A 10008-nucleotide genomic window follows, 5' to 3' on the forward strand; every position below is an offset into this window, starting at 1 on the left:
ATTTCTTCTCTTCCTCTTTGCGATCACCGCACGCCATTTGTTCCACCACATCGTCCACCATCATTGTTGCCCACCATGGCACCACCAATGCCGCCCCCGGCCTCTCTCTCTCTCTCTCTTTGTAGATTTTGGAAGCTTCATACACTCAAAACAGCATTCCTTTATCTTAACTAAGGACATAAGGTTGCTTATCAGAGCTGATCTTGTCACGGTGGAGCGATCTCGTTTCGGCAAAGGGGATATTTTTTTTTTGATAAGCCATATGAAATATATTGAAGTGAATTACAATGGGTACTTCAACCCAATACAAGTAGGAAACGATGAGGAAAAGAACTAAGACTAAGAGTAGCAACATTTACAAAATAACAACAGTGATCCTCCTACTAGTAAAGAAGCCCACCACCCACCACCTCCTTGGAGACGGATTAAAGAAATCATGCCTCGTTAAAACCTTACCAGGAAAAACCCCCTTGGGAAAACCAGAGGGGATCTTGTCATGCATAGATGGCTGAGGCGGTTCCGGTTCAGGGTTATGACTTATGGGTTCCTACATGGTTTTGGGTTCTTTTTGGTTTCTGGGTTCATCTAATAGGTTATTTTTGTTGAGATTCTTTGATTTTGTTCTGTTTGTTTGTTCATATTTTGTATTGCAACATGAAATTTTAGTGAAAATTCTGAGTCTTTTCTTTTCTTCTCCTTTCTCTGGGTTATTTTTTTTATTATGATTTCACTCTTGGTTTGCTTAATCGCCTGAATACACCCGCCACCCGCAAAATTTGAGATCCGACAAAATCGAGGATATGATCGGACAATGGCGGTCCTGACTGTGCGGTGACCCGAAACCATCCGTTGGACACCCCTAACTCTAACCACTCTAGTTGCGTACTTCCTCCATCCCATTTTATAAAAATCAAATGGAAGATGTATATTGGTTTCTTTTATAAGAAGTACTCCCTCCTGTCCTATTTATAAGCAACAAAAAAAAAATTCACATAGTTTAAGAATTGTAGTTAAACTAGATAAAATGCATTAAATTTGTCTTGAATCAAAATAAACCTCCAAATTACCCTTTGTTATTAGTGTTGGAAAGTGGGAAAGAGAGAGAATAATTAATGAGACACATTTTACAAGCTAGAATTAATAAGGGCATCATTGGAAAAAAAATAATTAATATAGCTCAAACTTTCATTTGGTTCTTATAAAAAGGACCAAGATTTTTCTTCTCTTTCATGCTTATAAATAGGACCGAAGGGAGTAACTTAGATTTTATGGTGCATTAATTGTTTTTAGACAAGAATGCCCTTATTTAATTGAATTTTTTTCTCTTTCCACTCTCCATAGCATTAATGATGCATAGAAATTAAGAATAATGAGTGGATGGTAACTTAGAAAAGTTGATATAAATTGAAAACAAAATTAAGAGAAAAATAAAATTAAGAATAATGAGTGGAGGGTAACTTTGGAAACTTGATATAAATTGAGAACAAAATTAATGCAATTGCCTAAATTAACTACATTTATTAAAGAGTGTGAAGTGAGTGTTTGGTTCTTACATTAAGGAACGTATAAAGTATAAGATGTCACTGAGACAATTGCGCTTATTAAGAAAGTGTGCAATGAGTTTAATAAATGTATTGATTTTATAAAAGTTTATTCAATCTTCCATATTTACTCTTAATTAATGTCTTAGATAGTGTTGAAGATAGGGATGGCAATGGGTCGGGTAGGGTGCGGGTTTTGCCAAACCCAAACCCAAACCCGAAATCAAAAACCCACACCCGCACCCGCACCCGAACCCGAAATGGGTGGTGAACTTAAACCCACACCCGAACCCATTGGGTTTCGGGTTCACCCGACCCGTACCCACACCCGCACACAACCTCAAACAAACAGTTGAACTCGGAAACCCGACCTGAAAAAGACTGTGAAGAGAGCTATATTATGTAATGTAACATTGTAATTGCCATGTTACTGTTAAATTAATATGCAAGATGCTGCATATATTGTATTGCACAAGCAGAATACTTAGGTTTCACTTATACAGATCCGGGTTCGGGTAGGGTTCGGGTGCGGGTTTGGCCAAACCCAAACCCGAACCCGAAAGTGATCGGGTAAAACCCGAACCCATTTAACTCGGGTTTTCACCCAAGAAATCGGGTCGGGTCGGGTGCCCATGGGTTCGGGCTTCTCTGCCATCCCTAGTTGAAGATAATTAATTACTAGTGATGATCCAAACTTTAGAATTAAAAAGTTTAATGAATGCAAAAACATATGTGGAAAAATGCAATAATTTTTTTTCTGAAATCTAGTAGGAGTCTTATATTAAGGGACACCAAAATATTTATAAAGGGTATTATAAAAGGAACGAATGAAGTAAATCTCAATATCTCATATCTAAAGAAAGTATTAAATGCTTTTCAGGATTAAAGGTAAATGCAGGATGACAATGTAAACTTTGCACATCCAATTGAATTTCGTTAAATCATAATTTTTTTTATTTTAGTTAAAATATAAAACGAATATAATGTATATTCTCCTGTGTGATATATATTAATTGAATGTCAGTGTAAAACTATTTATTTATAGTGATTATATTATATCTCTTATGAGATACAAATATATTTAACTTTTATATAATCCATAATATATACATTCAGGGGTTTTTCTAGGTCCAGTCATCGCTTGCGTGACATCTAATGATTGGCTAAAGTCAATAAAAATTCTACATGGCATTCATTCCTCCTTTTCTATTAATGTACACCCTTCTTCTTAACCTACACTCTCCTCTATGAAAAAGCTTGTATAAGACTCTAATTCATCATTCATCTCTCCAAAGTTTGAATCTCTCTCCATCATCTTATTTTCACAACTCTCAACATTTCTTGGTCTTCGGCCATTGATTCTCGGTATTCATCCTCATTTTTCATTTAATCGACCGGTTAGATCTGAACCTTTTTCGTTAACTATTAACAAGTTGAGCGTTTTTTCAATTGCAGGTGATGATTACCAGATCAAGGTTTGGGACTACAAGCTGTACATGGTGTTTATCAATTTCTTAAAAACCATATATAAGACTCTCCAATTTTTTCTTTCTCTCTCCATCATTTTATCATTGTCATCACAATTCTCTCTTTCTCTGTTTTCTTTTTTTGCAGCTTCTCACTATTCTTCATGATTGAAAGGTATTTTTCTAATCATTATTTCCATACATGTTCTCCTTAATCTATTTGCAGGTTGTTGTGTTTCATTTCTATTTTTTTCTAACGATCGATCTCACTTACATTGTGTTACCTTCATTTTTTCTGACGTTTTCACATATTCGTATACATTTTTTCGTTTCCGGTTTATGTGTTTCCATTTTATTTATTTTCAGGTTTTGCAGTTTTCATAACAATGGATCTTGGAGATTTTTTTTTTTAAATTTCATTTTTTTTCAGTTCCTCATTCGATCTCTTTGATGTTCTTTTAATTTTGTTTTTTACGTATCTTCCTAGATCTTGATATCGTTTTGGAAGTTGTAATGTGCATAACTCACTAATGGAGGTTTATGTGACTTACAATTTTGCTGATCAATTTGCATTTGGGACCATAACTTTTACTCCACAGGGCAAAGTAAAATCGACGAGATATCACGACAGAAAGGAACAATGCACTCTAATGTTTGAAATTTCGGATTGTGATGTTTATGGCAATATGGGACGTTTCGAAGCTATAATGTGCAGATCTCACCAATTTCGTTGTAAAAGTATAAATCACATATTTTAGTCTTAATTGCTTTTTAATTCTTGTGTTATTTATAGTAAAATAAAACACAAAATTATTGTTATTTAATCAATTTTAATTATATTCAATTCATTTCCTTATTTGTAGAAAAATTAATGACGACATTGGTTAGTGATTGAAATATCAAATTTTTGATTTCGTCAAAACAATTAATAATTATTCAAATTTGAAAACATTGATATTAAATTAATTGTTAGTCAAAATTGAGCAATAACTCTTCCATTATCAGTTTTATTATTTAATTAGACTTAATTGATTTTTAATTCTTGACTTATTTATACTCCCTCCGTTCCAAAATGTAAGTTGTTTTAGAATTTATATCATATTCCAAAATATAAGTTGTTTTGCAAAACCAATGCACTTTTTCTCTCTTTCTTCCTTATATACCCTCATTTAATATTATATCTCTTAATTACCACCTTCAATTTTCACCTATCACAACTCTCATTATCCACTTAATCAATAATAACATTTCTCTCTCCTTAATATAACACAACTTTAAATAGGGGTATTTTAATTAAAAAAATTATCAATTAATGAGCTCTTAAACAATGTGCACAACCTAAAACAACCTACATTTTGGAACGGAGGGAGTAGTAAAATAGAACACGATATTATTGCTATTTAATCAATTTTAAATGTATTCAATTCATTTCCTTATTTATAGTAAAATTAATAACGACATTGGTTAGTGATTCAAATTTTAAATTTTTTATTTCGCAAAACAATTGATATTTATTCAAATTTGAAAACATTGATATTGAATTAATTGTTTATCAAAATTGAGCAATAACTCTTCCATTATCAGTTTTATTGTTTAATTAGTCTTAATTGTTTTTTAATTTTTGACTTATTTATAGTAAAATATAATTAATTACATTTTAATGCATTGACTATTTATTTAAGGAAATTATTATTCTAAATTAATTGATTAATCCATTCTAATTCCTTATATAAAAAATTAATGACTTGAATCCCGTATTTTTTTGTTTTAAAATAATTACCATTTTTAAAATAAAAAAATGTTTTTAATAATTAATTACTTATAAAATTCATTAGCTATCTATTTAAAAAAATCATTATTCGAAATTAATTATTTATTTCCTTCAATTTCCTTATATAAACCACTTAATTATATTAATTTTTTAATGCTAATTATTAAAATTCAATAGTAAGATGAAGAAACGATGCGCATTAATGTCAACATAGAATTATAATTTTAAATTTCTATTTCTAATTTATTAATAAACTTATTCTTCAAATAATTTGTATGTCCTTATTGCTTTCACGTATTTAATTATAAAAATAAATTATTTAGTCAATTTGTTACCGGTATGTGTATAGTTGAGTTTCAAAAACGAGGGCTACCTCATGCATCTTGATATGGTTGTCAGAGGGTGCAAAATTGAGAATAGGGAGTGACATTGACAAAATTATATCAGCAGAGTTATCGGACCCTACATTGTATCCTTCATTATCAAATGTTGTTTCAAATTTTATGTTGCATGGACCATGCGGTTTAGCAAACTAGTCATCTCCATGTATGAAAGTTGGGCGTTGTGAGAAATTTTTCCCAAAGGACTACGAAGATGCAACAAGGATTGACGAGGATGGGTATCCAAAGTACGAGCGAAGGCAAACTAGAATAACTATAAGCAAAAAATGGGTCAATTTGGATAACATATATGTTATGCCTTACAACCCACTACTTCTTATGAGGTATCAGGCCCATATCAACGTTGAATATTGCAATAAATCAAATGCAATAAAATATTTGTTCAAGTATGTGAACAAGGGTCCTGATCGAGTTTCTGTTGAAATTTCTAATCATGGAAATGACACAAACGAAGACGAGGTAGTAGATGAGATAAAGCAGTATTATGACTATAGATACATATCTCCATGTGAAGTAGTGTGGAGAATTTTCCAATTCTATATTCATGACAAGTGGCCCCCAATTCATAGGCTAGCCTTTCATCTACCTAATGAGCAGTCAATTACCTTTAGGGATTACGAAAGAATAGACAAGGTTGTTGAACGAAGTGAGACTCTTGGTACCATGTTTTTAGCATGGTTTGAAGCAAACAAAAAATATCCAGCTGGTCGAAATCTAACATACGCAAAATTTCCTCAAATATTCGTTTACGACCATGATGCAAGGTTATGGAAACTCAGGAAACAATGTTTCGCAATTGGAAGGTTGACTTATATCCCTCTTGGTTGCGGAGAAATTTTCTACATGAGACTATTGCTCACTATTCAGAAAGGATGTACGAGTTTCTATGATGTGAAGACATTTCATGGGCAATTATTTGAAACATTCCGAGATGCATGTTATGCTTTGGGATTGCTAGCTGATGACAAGGAGTTCATAGATGCAATTAAGGAATCAAGCGAGCTAGGTTCTAGTCACCAATGAAGACGGTTATTCGCTACTTTGCTATTCATGTGCACAATGAGTAGACCAGACTTTGTTTGGAATGTTACATGGAGGTTACTTGCTGATGGAATCTTGCATGAAAGAAGAAGAAGACTTCAAATACTAGGTTTTTGAAAAATTATAATTTCATTTGCTTTAATTTTTTTTTATAAAATTCAAATTTTAGCAAATGATAAAAACATTAATACACCTAATTAATGGTTTAAAAATTCATTAATTATTATTCAATTAATAATAAAAACATTAACTACAAAAAATTTGTTCCTTAAAAATAAATGAATTTTACACACCTAGTTAATGTGTTTAAAATACATTAATGTTGACTTATAAAAAACATTAATATTAGTTAATGATAAAAACTATAATTTCGAATATTCTGTTACGTTTAAAAAAACAGTTTTAAATATTATTTTAATGATTTTAATTGAAAATTATAAATACACATTAACTCCTTTATTGATTACATTTAAAAAACCGCGTTTATAATTGATCATCATTTAATGTTAGTAAATACATTAATATGTATATATATATATATATATATATATATATATATTCAACAAAATTACGTATACATTAAATTAATTTGATTTACAACATTCAAATTTTAGTCAATGATAAAAAAACATTAATACACCTATTTAATGGTCTTAAAAATAATTAATTATTAGTCAAATAATAATAAAAAACTAACAAAAATTTCCGTTCATTAAAAAGAAACGTATTTAATGAACATTAATATATATATTAAATGATAAAAACAAAAAAAATAATAATCAATTTACTTTAAAAAAAAGGGTAAAAACACTAATTGCTTGGTTTTTAATAAATTGATGTTACTCAATTAATAAAAACATATTCATTTCCTTTTTTATAAATATTACCATATTTAATACACGTTAGGGACGGTATTTTAAATACTTTGATTTTTATTCATTGATTTTTACACAATGCCATAAAGAATAAACACTATATCTCATTCATTAAAAAAAATTTAAATATACCTATGTATTAATTTTCTACTACATTACTTTTTACTGAACTAATATTTACACACATCTATTAATTTTAAAATGGATTAATGATAAATTGTTTCATGGGCAATTAAAAATCAACTTTTACAATTTTTTCAGGACTAAATATTGAAGATGACCTGTTGCAAAGTTTATGTTTGGCTGAGATAGAGAAAATACTTCAAAGAAATGACAAATCTCTAAAAGAACATAGTTGTCTGCTCTATCCAATTTTTGATGATGTGGCTACAACAAAGAAGAAATGACAAATAAACATACATCCTATCTAACAATGATGACAACAAAACAGAAGGGTGTATATGACAACATAATGCAATCGGTGTTGTCTGATAGTGTTAGAATTTTCTTTTTGTATGGATATGGAGGAACTGGCAAAACTTTTGTCTGGAATACATTATCTGCAGCCATCCATTCAATGGGTATGATTGTTCTGCATGTTGCTTCAAGTGGAATTGCTTCTTTGTTTTATCCGGGTTGTATAACAGCATATTCTAGATTTTGCATTCCATTGCAGACCGATGAAACAACTACTTGCAACATCAAACAAGGTAGCTTAAGGGCAAATTTACTGATCCGTGCCAAATTGATCATTTGGGATGAAGCTCCTATGTTAAATAAGATTTTTTTTTAGGCACTTGATAGGACTTTGCGCGATATCATGAGATAGGAAGATGAAAGCAACATGGACAAACCATTTGGCGCTAAGGTTGTAGTTCTTGATGGTGATTTTAGACAAATTCTTCCAGTCATTCCAAAAGGTGGAAGACAAGACATTGTATCTGCTACAATAAATTCTTCTGATCTTTGGAAACACTGTAAAGTTTTAAAGCTCACTAGAAACATGAGATTAAGCACATCAGGTTCACCAAAGCTTGCAACATAAATAAAATAATTTGCTGACTGGATTCTCAAAATCGGAGATGATGATTTCGAATCAAATGAGCCTGGTGAATTAGATATTGAAATTCCTGAAGATCTTTTGATACAGGATAATGAAAATCCACTTCTTGACCTGGTTGATTTTGCATATCCCAATTTGGTGCAGAACATGAAGACTGATTTTTTTTTTGGAAGAACGATGCATATTGTGTCCTACATTGGAATGTGTTGAGAAGGTTAATTATTTTATTCTTGATTTATTACTAGGTAATACAACGGAGTACTTAAGCTCAGATAACACTTGCAAATCTGACGAGGACACTAAACTACAGTCAGAGTGGTTTACTACAGAATTCTTAAATGATATTACATTCTCAGGAATACCAAATGACAAAATAACATTGAAGAAAGGTGCTCCGATAATGCTATTGAGAAATATAGATCAAGCAGTCGGTTTATGCAATGGGACGCGGCTAATAGTGGTTGATCTTGGAACAAATGTTATAAAGGCCAGTGTAATAACATGAACCAACATTGGAGAAGACATTTTCATTCCAAGAATGGACATGGTTCCATATGACTCAGGTTACCCGTTTAAGTTTGAAAGACGTCAATTTCCGATCAGTCTATGCTTTGCAATGACTATAAATAAAAGTCAAGGTTAGTCATTGTCCCACGTTAGTCTATATCTTTCTCGCCCGGTCTTCACGCATGACCAACTGTATGTTGCTCTCTCCAGGGTAAGATAAAGAAAAGGACTTAAATTATTAGTGCTGGATGAGGAAGAAAAAGTGACAAAAGCTACTAAGAACGTAGTTTACAAAGAAGTGTTTGACAATATATGAAATCTGTATTTTAGCTTTTTAAAAGTATGTAATCAAATTTTTTAATTTCAGCAGCATAAGAAATTACAATTTGTTTTTATTCAATATTTTTTCACCATTTGTTCCGTGATATATACAGTACGAAAATATATAAAATTAATGTCATCATTCTATAAAGTCTTCAAATAGTAAACGAAATAACCCTAAACGTGAGTCTTTAAATCATAATACGAAATTAATCAAAAATAAATACTAATAAATTATTCATACAGTTAAAGTAGAAATAATTTGAATTTTCAAAAAATGAAATCAATGCATAATGAAATTTTACGTATTCTAACTAAAACTGAGATTTTAATCTCTGAATTGACATTACCATTAAAACAGATGTTGTGGGTGAAGTAACGCACGTCGGAAATTACAACAGATTTGAGCGGAATTGATTCCATACGCAGAGCAGAGACATTGAAATTGAATCTCAAGGGCAAGTTTGCTCTTATCAATAACAAATTAATATTATTAATTTCTCTAAATTCCTACGAAAGAAAATTAACAACTTTTATTTAATTTTTTCCCAGCAAAAAAATTAAATGTTTTTTATACGTCCAATTTGTCGACAAATTGGATGCACTTCTAAATTTAGAAGACAACAAACATGTTGTTATTATCATATTGTTGGGAGTAGTAACAATTCATCAAGGTACATTTAATTATTTTGAGCAACGAACAAACATAAACTTCTATATAATAAATCAACATGTTCAAACTTAAACTTATAATCGATTGCAATTTTTTTTTCACGGGAATATAAGCTAACTGATGGGTTAAACTGCACTAAAGTAATGTTCAATCCTGACATTCCACAAGCAGTGTCCTACAGAAAAAGGTATGTATGTACTGTGGATTTCATATTACTTTGAACAAATTTAGATGACAAATAACAACATAATTTTTGTTTATTCGCAGATTATTTGAGTGTGACGCAGTTCATACTGAAGTAATGAACATTGTGATTGAAAGATTAAACGTTACTGAAAAAGATGAGTTT

The 10008-nt window shown here is 30.8% G+C and overlaps 1 pseudogene; it reads left to right on the plus strand.

Moving 5' to 3' along the window:
* Nucleotides 1-5326: 5326 nt before the first annotated feature.
* LOC130744697 (uncharacterized) lies at nt 5327-8981 on the plus strand (annotated as a pseudogene).
* The last annotated feature ends 1027 nt before the right edge of the window (nt 8982-10008 follow it).

Source organism: Lotus japonicus, chromosome 3 (assembly GCF_012489685.1).
Source record: "Lotus japonicus ecotype B-129 chromosome 3, LjGifu_v1.2".
Lineage (NCBI taxonomy): Eukaryota > Viridiplantae > Streptophyta > Magnoliopsida > Fabales > Fabaceae > Lotus > Lotus japonicus.